Consider the following 21,033-nt stretch of genomic DNA (forward strand, 5'->3'; position numbering starts at 1 on the left):
TTTTTAAAAAATATGTATATGGGGTGGGGTAAGGGGTTAAAATGTGGGTGGGGAGGGGGTTGAGGTGGGATTATACATGAAGGGGAACTGGGAGTTTGGCGGACCGCACCCCTCCCCCCCAAATAAATGTATTTTTGAGTTTTTTTCACTATAAATGTTTAGATATAAATGTTATTCAATATTGTTGCTGTTCCAGGTCACGTTTGGCGCTGGGGCAACTGCTGGCACAGGCTAGTAGTGGAATGGATGGGGAAGGAGCAAGACATGGGTTGAGGAAGTATAATGCTTTAAAGTTGGAAAACAATTATTTGGTGCAAATGCTTGGTGGGTGCTGGATTGAGAACATAGCACAATGGAGTCATTTACACTATTCAATCAATAAAGATTTTAAAACGCTAAAGTGGCAGTTTCTTTACATCATGACCGCTCAAAATCAGAGTGCATATATGTCTAGTGCAGTGACAATTTTGTCCCTGTTTCTTGCTGATGAAATCACACTTGAAATGTCTCGAAAAACACTGGCCTACAAAATGGCAGCCTTACATTGAGGTAACATGAATACAAAGTCCAGCGAAACCATGATACAATGATGGCATGCTAATGGACTACTGTGCAAAATAGCTTTCTTCTGTAGTATGTGTACGTTTAGCTCACATTTCACTGCTATTTCGCCTCTGTATCCGGACAATGCTTCAGAACGCACCAAAGACTAACTAAGCCAATGCTATGCACTGATCAGACACAGTTTTATCCTTATATAGCCCTCACTATCATCATTTGCCACATGCCAATGTCATCCTCTCAGTTTAGGGAAATTAAATTCACCAAGGTTGTTTCTTGCGGCTACATGAAATGAAAGAAGAGATGGCACTATCTTGCATTCTGGGACTTCCCATTCACGGGCATTCAGGCTGTTAAAGCCACAATTATATTCTTTTGGCTTAACATGTTAAGCATTTACAATGCTGTCATGTGGATTTCGATTTATTCTGCTATTTGTGTTTTTTGTAAGTAAACTCTATAAGACACGAGTTTCGTGGGATGATGGAATCAGAGCAGGTACATGATGATTTATTTTTCCTGACTAACTTTGAGCTGAGAATCTGGAAGAGAGGGGACTACTTTACCGGCCGGACCCAACTGCTTCCTTCAAGCCAAGGCCCAAGGGGAACGGAGAAAAAGGCTCAGGACAATTGGCGCCTGCTGTGTGCCCCTGCCTGCCCGTGTGCACCAGCCAGGGTCTGTCGCTGAGTCTGCGCAACCCTGCCTGGCTGTCATGCACAGACAGTGAGGCAGCACACACACGTTAAAAAACAGGTGGCCTGGCTGACCGGTATCATGACGCTGCATCCCTGCGTTGGAAGAAAAAAAAGAAATAAGCTTGTGCTCTGCTCAGAGGAGCATGATTGCTTGCTGGGTGGCATAGCCAGCAGCAATTTAAAATTAATTAGGCTGTCGCTGGGCCGCCAACCAACATTACTCAGGTTGGGCCCGGGCCCCGACAGCATAACGGCATTGGGCCCGGGCCTTGACGCTGCAGTACTACATATTGCCAGGCCAGGCGACGGCAATGAGCCCATGCGGTGCTGACGCGTGAGCCGCTGCACAGTGCAACTGAGGGTCCATGCCCACAGCTCCAGACAGCTTCTTCTGTAGAAGAAAAAAAAAAACAAGGCCAGCAGCCGCACAGCACGCCTCATTGTTGCCATTTATTTGTGTGAAGAATATCGGTCTGCTCTGCAGTGGAGCACTGGGAGCAGTCATCGTCTTAAAAAAAGGCCAACAAGACGTCCCAGTGGCGCAAAGCGCTGTGCACTACCACCATGATATCTGCAGCTGCTGCTGGCCTGCTACTACTCTGATGCAGGCAGCAGACTTATGAGTGCCAGTGTTGGCCAAATTAAGCACTGGGTGTACAACTTTGGGTGTGGGCTTGATCGTTTGGAAGGGGGGCTCATAGCTTTGGAGAGCCTTTGGTCGAAGAGGTCATTGGAGGATGTGTCCTTCCTTGCGAGAGGGATCACGGAGTGTGAGAAGTAGGGAATTGGCATGGTCTGGGTTGATGATTTTATTCCGGAGAGGGAGGGTGGTTAAGGAGACATTTGCTGGAAGTGGTGGGATGGGGGAGTGGTGTTGAAGTGAGAAGAGTATAGCGTGCTAATCAGTCCAGATGAGGGGGCGAGCCAGGAGTGGCGAGACTAGGTCTGAACAGAATAGTGCGTCGAGGGTGTGCCCTGCAATGTGGGACGGGTGGGAACAACACATGTCAGAGTAGATTTAACTTGGGTGGGGTTGAACCATGAAACATGTAAATGATTATTTAGTCTATACAAGATACTGAATAGGTTTTAGCTGAGCATTTCTTCGATTTTCAGACTCCTGCGCACTTTATATCTTTGAGGCTACCCAGTTGGCAAATGTTGGACATACCTTAACTTGCAAACATGTCGCTGTTTTCGCTAACAAAATTGACATTCAATTAGGCTACTGTTTTCAAAGTTACGTTTCTTAAATTCCCACAGAAGACCCCCAGAGCGGGAGATGTTGGAAGAATTGCCACATGTTCTTAAATCGAGCGTTACAGACCAAGACAACAGAACAGGCCTGGGGGGATTGAACCTTGTGTAGAATGATTCTGACTAAAAGCTGTAGCTGTAGATGGAGGAAGGGTGAGGCTTTTATAAAGTTTGATCAGGTTTGAAGCAAATGTAGCAGAAGAAAGCTCCTGAATGAGAAGCCTTTAAAGTGTAAGATTCCCCCCTTCCTCAAAATCTAGTACTTTGGCTGGCAGTTAGTCCACAGATGCTGGGAGGCTGACCTTTACCATTTGGTAGATGTGAAATGCATTCCTGAGACTTTGTGGACCAGGTGAAGTGCCCTGAAGTGCATGCATTATTTCATCAGCTGTCGTGCAAGTTCTTCATGACTGGATTTGCTAGTAAACCTGTTTAGGCTAAGGATGAGGTAGCAGGATTGTGCTGGAGCTTCTTCAGCATGAAGCCCATCTTAATCATGATTGCAGTTGCGGTGGATCACTACTGCTTCAAGATTGATTTGTTATTTATTATGCACCTATAAACCAGTGTTTCAAAGCACAAAGAAGCAGTGTCATTGAGATTGTGCAAGTGCGCAGCAAGATGTGCAGGGGGGAGGGTACAGGGAGAAGTGCCCCCAGAGCAGCAGGGCCCTGAGTTAAGAGAAAGGAAGGCTGAGACTATAGGAGGCAAGGCGTGGCGACACTATCTTCTGGGAGCTAGGCACACCATTACAGTCATCACAGACCACCGGAACCTGCAATATCTCAAGACAGCCAAAGCCCAGTCTTCACGCCAGTTACGGTGGGCCCTTTTCTTCGCCGAATATGACTATGTGATCACATTTCGACCAGGGGTCAAGAATGGAAAAGCTGACGCCTTATTTCAAATGGGCATCAATGAAACGGTGTATACAACTCCAGACCCGGTACCCATCATACCAGAAGACAAACTCTTGGGTATCACGACAACCTTAACACAAGCAGAATTACGAAATGAAATTCGACAGGCAATGAACCCAGATGCTTTCCTCGCATGGCAAACTCAAGGAGAACAATATTGCATCAAGGATCAGGCTGTATGTACCCAAGAAGAAGTTACAACAGCGTATCATTTCAGATTATAATGACTCTCTGATCAAAGGACACCCTGGGATCGCCAAAACCTTAGCTAAGGAGAAAAAAAACTTTTGGTGGCCTACCTGGCGTAAGGACATTGTCCACTATGTTCATTCCTGCGGTGTCTGTGCACAAAATAAATCACAGAAACAAAAACCATTGGGTTTCCTACAACCATTGGACATCCGTCCCGCTCCATGGCACACTCTCTCCCTTGACTTCATCACTGATCTGCCCCCCAGTCAAGGCTTTAACACCATTCTTGTAGTCGTGGATTTGTTCTCTAAGATGGCACATTTTATTCCTCTCAAGGGCCTCCCCGACGCATCCACCTTAGCAAAAGTATTTCTGGAAAACATTGTTAAGCTACATGGTTTCCCATCAGTTCTGGTCTCTGATCGAGGCAGCCAGTTTGTATACAATTTTTGGAGAAAATGTTGTGCAATGGCGCAAATGGACGTCTGGCTATCTACCAGTCACCACCCCCAAACGGACGGCCAAACCGAAAGGACCAACCAGACCCTCGAGCAGTATTTACGGTGCATGCTGCATCATGAATTAAGAGATTGGAAGGACTTACTTTGGATAGCCGAGTAGGCATACAACAATTCTGTACATTCTAGCACGGGACAAACACCTTTTTACACCCTATATGGCAGACATCCACATGCCTCAGAACTCGACCTTCCTGCCAGCTTGGAAATGCCTGCAGTAAAGACTCTTCCCACAGCCATCACTCAGGCTTTCAGAAAGGCGAAGGAACATCTTATTCACGCTAATGAAAAACAAAAGCACTTCGCCGACCAACACCGGAAGAAGGCCCTAGACTAGCAAGTGGGAGACAAGGTTTGGTTAGCCGCCAAATTTGTACCCATCAAAAGGACCCAGACCTTCCATCCTCGATACTTAGGACCCTATACCATCAAGGCAATTATCAACCCAGCAGCCGTCAAATTGGATTTACCACCTAATCTGCAAATCCATCCGGTATTCCATGTGTCCCTCTTAAAACCAATGCAACCCGGTACACGAGTCAAGACACCACCTAAACCCATACTTATTGATGGAAAACCAGAATTCGAAGTCAAAGGCATCCTGGACTCTAAATACTCTAGAGTAAAGTCATATTATCTCGTCGACTGGAAGGGATTTGTACCCCAAGATAGATCCTGGGAGCCGAGTGAGAACATCCATGCGCCACGTCTGATCAGGACGTTTCATCAGAACTTCCTAACCAAACCTGGACCAGACAGGAGACATACCATGGGAGGGGCCTTTGGGGGGGAAGTGCTGTCACGACCCTCAGCCCTGATCCCCACTGGCAAGCCCATTGGCCAGGTGGAATCAGAACTCAGATCGCAAATAAGGCCTGGCATCCACTTCTCAGGCCCTCTTGGCGCCAGGCTCATAAACAGGGAAAGACATCTGCTTAAGGAACTACTTTATTTAGGCTTTCAGCCAACATGGAGGCATCCACATAGCTTGATAGCTAGAACCAAGCTATGCGGTATAGTGTTTTGGGTGTGGTGGCCTAGGGACTACTTTACCTGGACTACTTTGCAGAGGCTATTTAAACCACACCCGAACAAGACAACACACTTTGCGTTACTTTGCTACTAGCAACGTGACGCTCACCGTGTCCAGCTTTCTCACGAGCCTGGCAAAATCCGGACCTGCAGAAAAACAAAGAACATCGTTAGCAGCAGAATCTTACCTGCAATCTCCATCCTTCACTGCTCGCAGCTCTGTTGGAAGGGTTCGCCGCCCGGATCGAAGGACCTGAGAAAGGAAGAAAGACATCATTAAAGGAGGTAGTACAGACATTACAACCACAAATTGCTTAGAGACTTACCTGGCTGGTTGCTTTTCGACCGGCATAGCTCCGGAACTCCACCCACGCTGGGAGTACACCGTGACTTACGAAAAAGAGAAAACACAGGTCAGTGAAGACAAGACATCACCGCGCTGCGCAAAGCGCCAACTTACCGCATCATAGCGCTATTGTGCGCCATCATTTACCAGCGAGAACCAGCCTACCCAGTTCACCAAGCGGACACTCCGCGCACCTAAGGGAGATAAAAAAGAGACATTATCGAACAGAGAAAAGGCATGCAAGAATAAAAACACCATAAACCGCAATAAGACCTACCTGAAAGACATTACTTGGGCGCTGTCAGTGAAGTAACTGGACCGCATGCACCCACGAAAGACAACACATCCCTGCCCAGAAAGCAGGACGGAGAGCCCACCAACTTCGATAACAAGGCGGAATTCCACCGAGAACCACACCAATGAATCATTGAGAAGGGCACCAGCGACCAACTGGCTGGGTGGCGTCCCCATGGATACCAGGTGAGCGTAACACGCCCCCTCTTCCTCCTTCTCTCATGTCTCACGCCCCTCTGGTCGTGGTGGCGGGGTCGGTCTCATTTACCACCCTAAATGTCTTTCATCTCCCCCTACCTTCTCTTCCTTCAAATATCTCTTCAAATCCTTCACTTACCCTCATGTAATCTCCTTCTTAATTATTTACCAACCTCCTGGCCCCCTCTCTTCCTTTTACGAGGACCTGGATCATCTCCTCTCATCTCCCCTTCCCCTACTCCTCTCTCAGTTCTCGGTGATTTCAACCTTCCCCTCTCCAACTCCTCTCAATCTTCCCATCTACTCTCCATACTAGATTCATATCTCCTCTCTCCCCTCTGTACTCCTCCTACCCACACCTCTGGCTCCACTCTCGATCTCATCTTTATCTCAACCTACTCCTCATCACCTGTTTCTTCTCTTCCCAACTATCTCTCTGACCATGCCTTGCACTCCTTCTCCCATACTCCCCCCTGCTCTGTGTCCTTCCCCTCCCCCTACCCTCCCTCTTTCTCTCATCGCGATCTCCACAACTTTAACCCTTCCCTATTCTTCAACTCCTCATCTTCTTCCCTTGCCCCTCTCTCTGACTTCTCTTCTCTCTTGGCCAATGACACCCTCTTCTCTCTGTCCTCCTCGATGTGATGCCGGAAATGCATCTGAGGGACAGGGCCTCTGAATCCTTGTCCTTTTTCTGTTTTTACCGTGTGTTCTGTCATGTTTTCTGCCCAGGAGTCCATGAGGGACTCCTGGCAGTGCAGCTCTCTCTTTTGGTTTGGTGAACAGACCCATGGGATACCCTTATGGCACCCATGGGTAGGGGTACAACCCTGTGCCCCTAGTGTATGTTTTTGGGCACCTGTGGGTGGCACACAGAGCAGGGTATGGGCTGGTGGCAGCTCCATGCTAAACTTGACAGGTGCTCTGGGTGTCCTCCATTTTGGGATACCCAGGCCCTGCCATTGGGATCAGTTGATTCCTGATAGAAACAAGATGGCCCCTGTGGCCTCTTGCTTTCTATTGCCTGTTGTCTTGTTTTTCCCAAAGTCCTGGGAAGCCCTGGCTCTGTCCCTTCCCCCTGGCTGGCTGTTGGGTGGAAGTTCCATATATGGTGTTGTTGTGAAGGCCCAGCTAGACTGACTGGAGCCTTCCCAGTGACTGTATGTTATGGGTACCTCCTGTGGGTGGGACCTGGGTGAATGGAGTGTGTGACCAATATACACTCCTTGTTGTGGTTGTCTGGTTTCTGGCATGAGAGACAAAGACTGAGACAGCCCTGCCCGAAACTGGCCTGAATGCAGTGTGTAGTGTTGAATGGCTGGGTACTTGTCCCAATCCACATTCCTTGTTGTGAGTGTCTGAAAGGGAGGAGTGTGGCCTGAATGCACTGTGTGCCTGATTGGCTGACTGACTGCATGAATGCCCTTCTGTGTGATTGGCTGCTGTGTGTGTGCCAGCAGTGTGGATGAGAGACAGAATAGTATATCTGGGGACCTCTCACCACTGGAAATTGTTCAGAAGCATTCAGAAGCTGAGTCTCCACTCAAGAGTAACTGGATTTGCTGATCCTCGACGTCCAGCTGGAAGAAGAAGACTTGCTGTGGCATTTGCTTCGACGGAACTGAAGGTTGTCGAAATCGTCGAGGACTGACCCGAGAGAGGACCTGGCTAGGCGCCCTCTTCCCGTGCTCCGAGGGACCATCGAGCACCGCTGAATCTTCGCCGAAGCTCCCTGGACGCCAGACCATCGAAAGGCTGCCGACCGGAGAAGGGGACTGCCGAGGAGACCGAAGTAAAGCACCCGGACATCGACGCTGTCGAAGTCCATTGCCGTCGACCAGGGTTCGCAGGTCTGTGCAACCGCTGGAGGCCCGTCGAAGTTGTGTTGCCCAGCCGTGGGAACCACTTGACGCCGAGCCGCCGACGACCGGAGCCGTCCGCTCCTTGCCTAAGAACATTTGACTCGAAGGACTCCCTCGTCCGCACCGTCGACCGCTTTTGTCCTGCCGGAGAAAGTCGAGGACGACCAACGCGCCGAGGAGAATCCACCGGTGGGTTTCCCGCCACCTCACGACCCCAAAGACTCGAGCGACTCGACGCCCTTGCTGGGCTCCCGTCTCTACAATCTTTGCGGTCCAGAACTATTGTCATCGAGGTGCCCCGCACACCTCCGCCTTGCAGGACGCCGACGCCCCGACGCCGACGAGCACCGCTCGGACGAAGCTGCCGCCTCTTCGACATCGTTCTACCTCGTTTGTCGACGGACGTTCGACGCCCCGTGCCTCCCGCTTGAAAGGGAAGGCATTCAAGAAGGGCCGTCGATTCCCCGTCGCCGAACCCCGAGGTCTTCGACGTTTCTCGACGCCTCTCGACGATCCGTGACTCCTGCTTTAAAGGGGGTCATTCAAGAAGGATCTGTCGACGCCTCTTCGAAGAACTCGACTCCACCAGGTACATTGGGGGGGTAAAAACATTGTAGGAGAGAATAAGACTGTTGAACAATATATGGACTGGGCTTGTGTTATATCTCTTTATTTTACAGATTGCCCAGGTGGGGGGATCTCCACACAGAACTGTGTCCAGTAGCAAGGGCCAGTCTTCTGCCTATTGTTTCAACCCTCTGGTATCTCTCCTCTCTCTATTGCTGGTTTCCTTCTTATTGATCCGCGTGCCATTGCTACAGTATTGTGAATGCACTGTTATGAGGTCTAATATTAGTGGTACCACTTTAGAATTGTAGATATTTATCATTATTGGTTTTCCTGAGCACAAAGTGCGTTGTTGTGATAAGTGTACATAGCCCTTGAATATTAATTATATAAAGACTGTGTTTTCAGTAATACAGTGTGTGGACATTCCTTTGTGGGGGCTTGGGGATACACTGTACTTAAGAACCAGCCTGCATCACCTCCTGAGAAGCTAGGCCTTGATTGCTCGTCCATTGCTACCACAATCGAGAATCTTGGCTGGGGTCCTCTGTGCCTCTCCTCTACCATATAGAGAGCGGAAGTACAGACCCCCCCACCGGTCTTGACAAGCTGGTGGCAGCGGTGGGATGCTTATGGTTTTAAGACTCAGTGTATAACCGTGCCACTTACAAAATATCCGCACTTTATTAGATTAAGGTTTGGGTGTGTACCAAATAACTGCATTACAGGCAATGGAGCCCATTGCAAATGGTAAATTGACTCGGATGAGCTTAGAGGCTCTCCAGAGTGCTTGTGAAGCCAGGGAGTTAGACTTTGTGGATAAGTCTAGGGCTGAGCTGATAGCTGCCCTGGTGGACTACCAGACTGATGGTGAAACCCTTGATGAAGGGGGGGATGCAACCAGTGAGGACTCTGCCCCTGGGGTTGTCGCTGAATCTGTTTCTGGGAATGCCACCATTCCTGCTGCCTCTGTTCCAAACCCCAGCAATTCCATGGAACTTGAGTTATTAAGGATGAAATTGGCCTTTGAATATCGCAAGTTGGAAATAGAAGCTGAGCTTAAGAAAGAGGAGCTGGCACAGCAAGTGGAACTCAAGAATAGGGATCTTGCGCTCAAAGACAAGGACACTGAATGTCAGAGAATCCAGCTAGAGAGAGCTAGAGTGGAGACTTCAGCTAGACCAATTGAGAGTGGCAGGTCCCCAGCCACCAAGTTTATGAAAGATTTGGTTGGTGTGTTTGTGGAGGGTTCAGATATCCTCCAATGGATTGAAGCGTTTGAAATGGCTTGTGCAATTCATGATGTAGATAAAAGAGATTGGGCTAAGTGTTTGTTAAGCAGAGTGCCTCAAACTGGATATGACTGTATTCTGAAGCTGAGTGTGGAAGAAAGGGGTCAGTATGAGTGTATGAAGTCTGCTTTGATTGCCAAGTTTGGCAAGACACCTACCCAATACCTTAAAAGGTTCAGGGATTTTAAGAAAAGAGAGAATGTGTCTTGGGTTGACTGGGTGAGTACTGCGCACATGAACATGATGGGGTGGATTGACGGTTACAAGGTGAAAACTTTTGTTGAGTTGTCCCACCTCTTGTTTTTTGAGCATTTTTCTGAAGCCTGTTCACCAGAGCTGCGTCAGTATGTGGCTGACCAGAACATTTTGGACCCCTTTAAGCTGGCTAGGTTGGCTGACAAGTGGGTCTCCCACCGGGTGTCCCCTAAGGACTCCAGTGGGAAGGACAAGGACAAAGAAAAGGGGACCTCTCAGAAAGCTGAGGAGTCCCAAAAGCAATCACAGTCGGGTAAACCAAAACCTTCCTCTCCTAAGACCCAAAAATCTAGTGGGGATAAGTCCTCTGTGGGTGGGAATAAGAGTAGTGGTCCACCTGCTGCAAAGCAGGTTCCCAGTGGTTCCAGTACCGTACCCCGCACTCCTGGCACTTGTTGGGATTGTGGGGCTCTGGATCACAAAAGGGGTGACCCCAAGTGTAAAGGTAAGGCACTTGGAGTACAGGCTGTCAGCCTGACCTACCCTTACCCCGTGGCTGAGGTGGAGGCCACTGTCCTCCCCTCCTCTACAGGAATCACATTTGGTGCTCCGGTAGAGATTTCCTTAGTGTCCCTTGGGGCCTGGGACCAGTACGCAGAAGTACTGGCAACTATCCCGCAGAACACCCGTAGGTTTTTGAGAAGTGTCCTCTTGAATGGCCAGCCTTCTACTGGTTTGAGAGACACTGGGGCAAGCATGACAGTGGTGGACAGGACCCTGCTCAAGCCAGAGGACTATGTAGGTGCTCCTCTGAGAACCACCAGGTTAGCTGGTGGGCCTCCCAAATTATCGCCTGTAGCCCTAGTCACACTCATGATTGGAGACAAGACAGCAAAGCTTCCTGTCCTGGTTCAGGACAATGTCCCTGCTAACATTCTGTTAGGAAATGATCTAGTAGAGTTGGGGTTGATCTCGGATGGTCTTCCCATGACTGCTGCTGCAGTCACTAGGTCACAGGTGACACCGGGTCTGGCTGTGAGTCAGGTACCTGAGCCAAAGGCGAGGCCTAAGGCAAGAGGAAGGAAGACCAAGAAGGCCACCTCTGTGGAGGGAACACCTTCTCTTCCTGCTGTTCCGACAGCACCCATTGGGATCCATGCTCCGGACGGGCTGGGTCCAGTGGAAAACCCAAACTCAACTCCTGTGGGAGAAGAGACAGAAGACTCTCCTGTGGGAGAGGTTCTCAACCCGAGGATCATCCCGACCTTCAATGCTTGTTAGCTGAAGGGGGACCCTCCCGGGCAGACTTCTGTAAGGGACAGAGAGAGTGCCACTCTCTCGAGGGCCTGAGGAAACAGGCCCTGTCCCAGGCACAAGGTGAAGTGCCTAGGACATTCAAGATTTATTGGGAGGGTGAGCTCCTTGTTAGTGAGCCCACTAAGCCCGAACCTGGTGCCCGCAAGAGGTTGGTGGTACCCCAGGTTTACAGGCCCTTCCTACTGCAGTTGGCGCATGAGGTGCCCTTGGCTGGTCATCTTGGGACCAAGAAGACTAAGCAGAGGCTCTCTGCCCATTTCTACTGGCCACGGATGGGAGTAGAGGTGGAGTCCCACTGCAGGACCTGCCCAACTTGTCAGTTGTCTGGCAAGACTGGAGGCAGGGTCATTGCCCCACTGCAGCCATTACCAGTGGTTGGCACACCATTTGAGAGGGTGGGCATCGACATCGTCGGTCCCCTTGACCCTCCCACTTCAGGTGGACATCGGTTCATCCTGGTCTTGGTAGATCATGCCACCAGGTACCCTGAGGCAATACCCCTTCGGACTGTTACTGCCAAGGTGGTTGCCAGGGCTCTCCTGGGCATTTTCACCCGTGTTGGATTCCCCAAGGAGGTTGTCTCTGACCGAGGATCCAACTTCATGTCTAGTTACATGAAAACCATGTGGAAAGAGTGCGGGGTAACCTACAAGTTCTCCACCTCTTACCACCCCCAGACCAATGGTCTGGTTGAGAGATTTAACAAAACTCTCAAGGGCATGCTAGGTGCTTTGGAAGAGCCCCTAAGGAGGAAATGGGATCTCCTCCTGCCATGCCTGCTGTTTGCTTACAGAGAGGTACCTCAAGAGGGTGTTGGTTTCAGCCCCTTTGAGTTACTCTTTGGACATCCCGTGAGGGGGCCCCTCGCCTTGATCCGAGAAGGCTTGGAAGCCATCCCTCCAGGTCCCGCCAAGCAAGTGGGGGACTATGTGTTAGGCCTCAGGCGGAGGATGACACAAATGATGGGTCAGGCAACAGCAAATCTCAAGGCCAGCCAGGAATTGAATAAGTACTGGCATGACCTGAAAGCTTCGCAAGTGGATTGGACTCCGGGACAGGAAATCCTTGTGATGGAGCCTACCAAGCCTAGAGCTTTGGCAGACAAGTGGACTGGACCCTTCAGGATCATCTCCAAGATGGGCAAAGTCAATTATCTGGTGGACATGGGAGCCTCTGGGGTAGCCCCCCAGGTATTCCATGTCAACAGGCTCAAGCCTTTCCACAGGCGAGCAGAGGTCTCATGTCTCTTGCTAGCTTCAGGGCAAGAAGAGGATGAGAGTGAGCCCCTTCCTGATTTGCTGCATAGCAACCCTTAGGATGGCTCAGTGGAGGGAGTACAACTCTCTCCAGATTTGACAACAGAGCAGCAGAGGGCCTGCCGGGCTTTGCTCCAGCAGTATGCCCCTCTGTTTTCACTGACACCGGGCCTTACACCGTGGTGTAAGCACGAAATTGACACTGGTGACAGTGTACCTGTCAAAAGCAGGAGCTATCGTATGTCAGATACCGTCAAAAACCACATCCAGGCTGAGGTCGCCAAGATGTTGGATCTGGGTGTTATTGAACCCTCCACCAGTCCCTGGTCCAGTCCAGTGGTCCTTGTCCCCAAGGCAAGTTCCCCGGCGGGTACCAAGGATTGGAGGTTCTGTGTGGACTACCGAGGAGTCAATGCCGTCACCAAAACTGACGCGCACCCATTGCCCAGGGCTGATGAGCTCGTGGACACTATAGGTGCTGCCAAATTTGTGAGCACCTTTGACCTTACCTCAGGCTATTGGCAAATAGCTCTGACGGACCATGCCAAGGAAAAGACGGCATTCTCCACACCTGAGGGACTCTACCAGTTTAGGGTCATGCCCTTTGGGTTGAAGAATGCCCCTGCCACCTTCCAGAGATTGGTCAACCATGCGCTCAGTGGGCTGGAAGCCTTTTGTGTGGCTTACTTAGACGACATTGCCGTCTACAGTTCCACCTGGGAAGAGCATTTGACACATCTGGATAAGGTGTTGCAGGCCTTGAAAAGGGCTAACCTCACTATCAAGGCCACCAAGTGCCAGATAGCTCAGGGGAAAGTTACCTATCTTGGTCATGAGGTAGGAGGGGGTCAAATCCAACCTCTCTCCAGTAAAGTACAGGACGTACAGAACTGGGAGACTCCCACTACTCAAACCCAGGTGAGAGCCTTTTTGGGCCTCACTGGGTACTATCGCAATTTCATGGCAGACTATGGAACCATAGCTGCACCCCGGACAGCTCTAACTTCACCCAAACAGCCTAGGAAGGTTAATTGGACTGAAGACTGTCAGAGGGCCTTTGATGGCTTGAAAGAAAGTCTGTGTAGGGCACCTGTGTTGAGTGCGCCTGACTACAGCCGACCCTTTATCGTCCAGACGGATGCCTGCGACACCGGAATTGGAGCTGTCTTGTCCCAGTTAGATGACAAAGGGAGAGAACATCCTATCATATTCATCAGTAGACAACTCAAGGGTAGAGAACTTAGGTGGGCTACTGTTGAAAAGGAATGTTTTAGTATAGTTTGGAGCCTTAGGCGTTTTAGGCCCTACCTTACGGGGTCCACCTTCAAGGTCCAAACAGATCATAAGCCCCTGAAGTGGCTTATGCAGATGAAGGGTGAGAATCCGAAATTGCTCAGGTGGTCGATTAGCCTACAAGGGCTAGACTTCACCATAGAGCACAGACCAGGGAAGAGTCACGATAATGCAGATGGCCTTTCCAGAAGGTATGTTGACCGTCTGGATGAGGGTGTCTATCCCGTGGGAGATTAGGCACCCTCCACCTCAGTCTGGGGGGGGCGACTGTGATGCCGGAAATGCATCTGAGGGACAGGGCCTCTGAATCCTTGTCCTTTTTCTGTTTTTACCGTGTGTTCTGTCATGTTTTCTGCCCAGGAGTCCATGAGGGACTCCTGGCAGTGCAGCTCTCTCTTTTGGTTTGGTGAACAGACCCATGGGATACCCTTATGGCACCCATGGGTAGGGGTACAACCCTGTGCCCCTAGTGTATGTTTTTGGGCACCTGTGGGTGGCCCACAGAGCAGGGTATGGGCTGGTGGCAGCTCCATGCTAAACTTGACAGGTGCTCTGGGTGTCCTCCATTTTGGGATACCCAGGCCCTGCCATTGGGATCAGTTGATTCCTGATAGAAACAAGATGGCCCCTGTGGCCTCTTGCTTTCTATTGCCTGTTGTCTTGTTTTTCCCAAAGTCCTGGGAAGCCCTGGCTCTGTCCCTTCCCCCTGGCTGGCTGTTGGGTGGAAGTTCCATATATGGTGTTGTTGTGAAGGCCCAGCTAGACTGACTGGAGCCTTCCCAGTGACTGTATGTTATGGGTACCTCCTGTGGGTGGGACCTGGGTGAATGGAGTGTGTGACCAATATACACTCCTTGTTGTGGTTGTCTGGTTTCTGGCATGAGAGACAAAGACTGAGACAGCTCTGCCCGAAACTGGCCTGAATGCAGTGTGTAGTGTTGAATGGCTGGGTACTTGTCCCAATCCACATTCCTTGTTGTGAGTGTCTGAAAGGGAGGAGTGTGGCCTGAATGCACTGTGTGCCTGATTGGCTGACTGACTGCATGAATGCCCTTCTGTGTGATTGGCTGCTGTGTGTGTGCCAGCAGTGTGGATGAGAGACAGAATAGTATATCTGGGGACCTCTCACCACTGGAAATTGTTCAGAAGCATCCAGAAGCTGAGTCTCCACTCAAGAGTAACTGGATTTGCTGATCCTCGACGTCCAGCTGGAAGAAGAAGACTTGCTGTGGCATTTGCTTCGACGGAACTGAAGGTTGTCGAAATCGTCGAGGACTGACCCGAGAGAGGACCTGGCTAGGCGCCCTCTTCCCGTGCTCCGAGGGACCATCGAGCACCGCTGAATCTTCGCCGAAGCTCCCTGGACGCCAGACCATCGAAAGGCTGCCGACCGGAGAAGGGGACTGCCGAGGAGACCGAAGTAAAGCACCCGGACATCGACGCTGTCGAAGTCCATTGCCGTCGACCAGGGTTCGCAGGTCTGTGCAACCGCTGGAGGCCCGTCGAAGTTGTGTTGCCCAGCCGTGGGAACCACTTGACGCCGAGCCGCCGACGACCGGAGCCGTCCGCTCCTTGCCTAAGAACATTTGACTCGAAGGACTCCCTCGTCCGCACCGTCGACCGCTTTTGTCCTGCCGGAGAAAGTCGAGGACGACCAACGCGCCGAGGAGAATCCGCCGGTGGGTTTCCCGCCACCTCACGACCCCAAAGACTCGAGCGACTCGACGCCCTTGCTGGGCTCCCGTCTCTACAATCTTTGCGGTCCAGAACTATTGTCATCGAGGTGCCCCGCACACCTCCGCCTTGCAGGACGCCGACGCCCCGACGCCGACGAGCACCGCTCGGACGAAGCTGCCGCCTCTTCGACATCGTTCTACCTCGTTTGTCGACGGACGTTCGACGCCCCGTGCCTCCCGCTTGAAAGGGAAGGCATTCAAGAAGGGCCGTCGATTCCCCGTCGCCGAACCCCGAGGTCTTCGACGTTTCTCGACGCCTCTCGACGATCCGTGACTCCTGCTTTAAAGGGGGTCATTCAAGAAGGATCTGTCGACGCCTCTTCGAAGAACTCGACTCCACCAGGTACATTGGGGGGGTAAAAACATTGTAGGAGAGAATAAGACTGTTGAACAATATATGGACTGGGCTTGTGTTATATCTCTTTATTTTACAGGTTGCCCAGGTGGGGGGATCTCCACACAGAACTGTGTCCAGTAGCAAGGGCCAGTCTTCTGCCTATTGTTTCAACCCTCTGGTATCTCTCCTCTCTCTATTGCTGGTTTCCTTCTTATTGATCCGCGTGCCATTGCTACAGTATTGTGAATGCACTGTTATGAGGTCTAATATTAGTGGTACCACTTTAGAATTGTAGATATTTATCATTATTGGTTTTCCTGAGCACAAAGTGCGTTGTTGTGATAAGTGTACATAACCCTTGAATATTAATTATATAAAGACTGTGTTTTCAGTAATACAGTGTGTGGACATTCCTTTGTGGGGGCTTGGGGATACACTGTACTTAAGAACCAGCCTGCATCACCTCCTGAGAAGCTAGGCCTTGATTGCTCGTCCATTGCTACCACAATCGAGAATCTTGGCTGGGGTCCTCTGTGCCTCTCCTCTACCATATAGAGAGCGGAAGTACAGACCCCCCCACCGGTCTTGACACTCGATATCCACCACTCTCCACCAACTCTACCCTCTTACTTTCGTCCACCCTTCTCACAAACCTTCCCAACCCTGGCTTTCCCCTCACCTTCTGTCCATGTGTCATTTCCTCCATCGCCTCGAGCAATGTTTGGCTCAAATCCCCTTCTCCGACTAATCAATCCTCCTATTTCTCATATCACTCTTTCTATGACTCTTGTCTCAAATCAGCCAAACGCTCCTATTACTCTAACCTTCTCCACTCACAAGCCTCACACCCCCGATGAATTTTCCAAACCCTCTCTCACCTTCTTTCCCCTCCTACTCCTGATCCCTCTGCCAACTCTTCCCTCTCTCCTTACGACTTTGCCAACTTCTTCTCATCTAAAATGCTCTCTCTCTACGCCAAAACATCCTCACCTCCCCTTACTACTCCCCTCCCTCCTCCTCCTCATTCCCCACCTCTGCCAGTATGTCTAACTTCTCTCCTATCACCCCATCCTCTGTCTCCCTTCTCTTGTCCAAAACTCACCCTACTGCTGCCTCCTCCGATCCCCTTCCCACCTCCCTTATTCCTTAAATCTACCCCCTCCTCATTCCCTACCCAACTACTTTCTTCACCATCTGTCTCTCCTCTGCCACCTTTGCTTCAGCTTCCAAACACGCTACCATCATTCCCATGTTGAAGAAACTGTCTGCTAAACCTCTTCTTGCTTCCAGCTTTCGACCAATCTCACTTCTCGCCTTCCTCTCTAAGCTCCTTGAGTGCCTAGCCTACTCTCAACTCTCAGCTTTTTTATCCACTTCTCTCTCCTGCCCACCTCTGAATCTGGCTTCCGCCCTAAACACTCCACTGAGACTGCTCTCACTTACGTGCTCAATTCCCTCCTCAATGCTAGTTATACTAAGTAAGCAATCCTCAATTCTCACTCTTCTTGACCTGTCTGCTGCCTTTGATACCGTAGATCACCCCTTACTTCTCAGTACTCTGTCCTCCTTTGGCTTCAAAGGCTCTGTCCTCACCTGGCTCTCCTATTACCTCTCCAATCGTTCCTTTGCTGTCTCCTGGGGCGGACGTACCTCCTCCAACTTTCCCTTGGACTACGGTGTCCCCCAGGGCTCTGTTCTCGGTCCTTTTCTTTTCTCTCTCTATACCTCCCTTCTCGCCCCTGTTATCTCTTCTTTCGGCATATCTCACCATTTCTACGCTGATGACACCCAACTCTTTCTCTCTTTCTCTTCTTTCTCTCCCGACCTCCATCTCACTCTATCTTCCTGCTGTACAGCCATCAAAAACTGGATGTCATCACATTTTCTTTCCCTCAACACTGACAAGACGGAAGTCCCTTTCTTTCCTTCTAACACACTTTCCTCTACCCCGTCCCTTCATCCACTTCCCCCCTTCCAACCTCCCCATCTCTGCCCATGCTCGCAATCTTGGCCTCTACCTTGACTCTTCCCTCTCCTTCTCCAACCATATCTCTCCCACCTCTCGTACCTGTCGACACCATCTCTTCAACATTTGGAAGATCCACTCCTCCCTCACCTTCCATGCTTCTAAACTCCTAATCACCTCCCTCATCTTCTCCCGTCTCTTCTATTGCTCTTCTCTCCTCTTTGGACTCCCGGTCTCTTCCCTGGCCCCCCTCAAATCCATCTACCACTCCTCTGTCCGTACTCTCTGTCTCCTCGGTCCTCGCGACTCTATTTCCTCCTCACTCTCTCACCTTGGCTGGCTTCCCTTTCTCTCCCAAATTAAATTTCAATTCCTCTGTCTGGTTTTCAAATCTCTCCATGATCTTGCTCCCCCCTATCTCTCCTCTCATTTTACTCTCCCTCCCATTCTCTCCGCTCGGCTGACCTCTTCTTACTCACTATACCCCCGACCCCATGTGCCTCCTCACGCTTCTGTTCCTTTCAGCTCTTGTCTCCCCTACATTAGAACTCCTTACCTCTTTCTATCCGCTCCATCCCCACCTACTCCTCCTTCCACACCTCCTTGAAAGCCCTTGTTCTCCACTCCCCCTGACGTTCCTTCCCTTCCCTTGAATTTGAATCAGATATTTGAAAATCATTCCTTCCTCCCTTGATCACCTACTCTTCCTTCCTCCTCACCCTTCCCTCTCGCACTCCATCTATGTAAACTGTTGTACATACTGTCTCACTGGTCTGTTTCACGATTGTATGTATGTTTCTTTCATTATTGTACTCTGTTATATTGTAAAGCTCTTCGGAATAAAGCGCTATATAAACCTAACATAAATGACAAATTTGCCCCACCGTATAAATATACTAATGCAAAACGTTTTTTGAACTAGGAGGGATTTAACCCGTGACAAATGTTCTCAACATAAAGACTGAAAAAAATACATGAAAACTTTGGTAAGACGTGGTGCCCCGCCATTGGAATTTAACAACAGGCTTACGGAGTTTACTTGATAAGGTTAACATATTCTGAATCTGTCATATCTGTAAATTAGTGGGGTTATGAGAGGGCTAATGTAATTTGGTTTGAATATGATATCTTCATAGATTTGGTTAAGCAAATTCACAATACTTAATGGTGCAATACGGATACAATCTTTGGGTTTTCGATAAATTTTTAAGTTTAACTTTTGTGAATTTCTCGTAAATTTTTGTCTTTGTTTATGAATTGTTCACTTATACAAATGTATTTTCTATATATCCGTTTTCAACCTCCTCACCACCCTACCCTGTCCCCCACCCCCAAATCTCTGTGGACTGCATACCAATTACTACGTATGGCACTAACGTTTTCAAATTTTATTATGTTACTTACACTGTTCTACTCTTGACAATGCAATTAACTGAATTGTGGTTTTTCTACTTTCTTTTTACCTTAGTTCTGTTTATGATACATATTTCACTTAGCAGATTCGCCCTGATTTGAAAAAGGCAAGTGTTTGCTGAAACACGTGTAATCACAGAGGGCTGAGAGTAATTTCTTTTGACCATTTGCAAAAATAATAAATACCAATTTGGATGAATTATGAAGGACCACATTTCTTCCTTTTGGCGCACGTTTAGATGTGAAGATAACCTTTTCTCGATTGCAACAGACGGAGCTGAGGAACCAATGTCTCTCGTCTACTCTTCACATACATGCGACATCCTTACGGGATTATGAATAATACAGGCTGCGGGACCTTAGATTTGGTGTCCCCTAAGCAGTTCCTCAAACCCTTTTCATTACAGGCATTTAAAGAAGACTAGGTCTGAGTCTGGATGATGGAAGCAGGGATCCACTCAGGAAAGATCAGGACCACTCCTCCTCCTGGGCCGGTTGGGGCCAGGGCTCGGAGAGGATCTTGTAGCCCTCTGGGAGGAGTGTGTCAAAACTTGTGACACAAGCTATCTTGTACAGCAGCAATGGAAGCAGCAGATTCACCGTGGAAGCCTGTGCGTGGAACAGACCAACTCGGCATTCCTAGTGACACCAATGACAAATTGTTTTGAATGGTTCCACATGGTTGCAAACTTGGGGTGGGATCAGGATCCACATGGTTGAGTAGGAGGGCCGCTGTTTTTGAAGTGTTCATGCAGACATGTTTGTTTATTCCTTTTTGTGTATTCCAGAGGCTGCTGAAGACCACTAGCTGTCTCCTGTAGATTGAAGTGTGGCAGAGTCTCATTAGCTTACATGTGGAATCCACTGTCTTGTTTGCCGAGAATAACTGAATTAGGGAATATCACACCAGGAATCAAGACTGTTAAGCAAAGGGGATTCTTGGACAAATAAATTGAGTAATTGTTGACTTTTTCAGGGTATTATTAGTAGCTTTGATGAAGGCTTGGCTTGACGGACACAGGTGGTGGGGCTGCTTGTGAGGCAAGGTTTAGTCTACTAAAGGTTGACCATTTGTTGTGTGTGTGAATTTTGAAGAACACCTGTAATTTGTAACACTTTAAAGGCTGACCCTCTTGTAACTTGTTACTGCGTGTGTGTGTGCATGCAGAGCAGTGGCATGCAAACTTTTGCATACCATGCCCCTGTCTTGAGAACAAATATTATTTATGATCTGGCATTTATAACGCACCTATACACATGTGTTTCTAGGCAAGTGTTTATTCCCCCCCTAACCTCGGAGATGTCCTCAACAATAGGCCCCGAATGATGTCCTCGGGAGGGGGCCCATGCTCTTAAAATACAAGCAGATGTTCTACTGCTTATATTTTCTATTAAAAGCAGTCTCCTTAATCCTGGTCTATATTCAAAACAGTCATCTGAATCCCTTTTTAAAGAATCTGGCCCCATCCCCCGGACCTCCTTCAGGCCCCGTGGAGAATGGGAAGAGAATGGGGAGCGTGCAGCTTGAAGACTGCTGGTGTAAAGTATTGTTCAGTCCTTCCTGTCCACTAACACCTTCCAGCGTCACAGCTCCATTGAAATAAAGTCCCCACACTTCTCCTCACCACTGGCAGTCATTGACATTACACTACCTACAAATCGTTGCACTACAAATACATACAACTGGGCTGGTCTGTTTTTTATGTCTGTCTCGTTCTTCATGCAAGAAATGAGTGAGCAGTTTAGTGGAAGCAGACGTCTTCTGGTTTCCGACTGTATCTTT

Source organism: Ambystoma mexicanum, chromosome 3p (genome assembly GCF_040938575.1).
Source record: "Ambystoma mexicanum isolate Mex_15411 chromosome 3p, UKY_AmexF1_1, whole genome shotgun sequence".
Classification (NCBI taxonomy): Eukaryota; Metazoa; Chordata; class Amphibia; order Caudata; family Ambystomatidae; genus Ambystoma; species Ambystoma mexicanum.